General features: G+C 45.3%; 1 non-coding gene across 1 annotated transcript; it reads right to left on the bottom strand.

The window, feature by feature from the left end:
* Positions 1 to 726: 726 nt before the first annotated feature.
* Positions 727 to 799, bottom strand: Trnam-cau. Its single transcript has one exon. It is a non-coding gene; the product is annotated as a tRNA-Met (tRNA).
* Between the last annotated feature and the right edge of the window lie 330 nt (positions 800 to 1,129).

Here is a 1,129-nt window from a genome sequence, read left to right as displayed (position 1 = left end):
CATAGACCGTGCAGGTATACTGTATGTAGTACAAATTCAAATGTACCCTACCTAGACAGTGTAGGTGTACAATGGTAAATGGTAACGCTGTTCGACCTGCAAGGATGCTGTACGTGCACCTTTTACGCGCGCGCGCGTGTGCAATGCAACTCTTGTTTACTTGTGTCTCGCTCGTCACGACCATCCCAAGCACCGATGAACAAGAGATTGATGAGTTTCAGTGTCAACAAACAGGTGAAAAATAATAGGAGTTCGTAAATGTTGATTTCTCGCCGCCTGGTAAATGTTGAAAGGAATGTGTAAGATGTTGTAATGATCCTTATACTGTCTCACACACACACACACACACACACACACACACACACACACACACAATAATAATAAAAATAATGAGTGCCCCTCGTGTTCAAGGATAGCCGGCCCTAGGTTAGAAGCTGTCGCCAACACAACAACCACACCCAAAGTTAACGAGCTGCATGACCCAGTGTCAAGGTATAGTCCGAGAAGACCGGACAACTCGCCAACTGCACTGGCTAATCATTACCTCGGAACACGATCCGCAAATCGATTAACATCCAGGTTCCCAATTACTGCTGGGTAGACAGAGGCAAATGGCGTAAAAAAAAAACTTGCCCATAGTTTCATCCTGCCCGGGGATCAAACACGTGTCTATTTAATTGAGAGGCGAGCACACTGAGAGCTACACCGCAAGATGCCACAAAACTCTGCCCCGAGTGAGGATCGAACTCACGACCTTGAGATTATGAGACTCACGCGCTGCCTACTGCGCCATCGAGGCACATGCACTCTTCACAATGGAGTACCAGTTGTGTGTCCTTCACGCCATCATCAGCAGGAGAGAGGACGGAGATGGTGACCTCCGCTAAACGTTTAGAACATGGCTAAACTCTGTATCTTGATCGTGACGTCAATAAACCATACCTTCAATTATTTATGTGTTTTCTTTATATGTGCACGACGTCGAACCATCCATTCATACTTCCTTGTGTGTGTATGGTGAATGACTATGACGAGTGCATTAACTATCCATAGTATCTTTATGTGTATGGTTAATAACAATGTTGCGCATGACGTCACTTACTGATGTCACTCATTCACAAATTTCCGT

The sequence above is a fragment of the Homarus americanus genome, unplaced genomic scaffold, assembly GCF_018991925.1.
Source record: "Homarus americanus isolate GMGI-L3 unplaced genomic scaffold, GMGI_Hamer_2.0 scaffold54443, whole genome shotgun sequence".
Taxonomy (NCBI): Eukaryota; Metazoa; Arthropoda; class Malacostraca; order Decapoda; family Nephropidae; genus Homarus; species Homarus americanus.
This window is presented reverse-complemented; position numbering and strand designations above follow the sequence as displayed.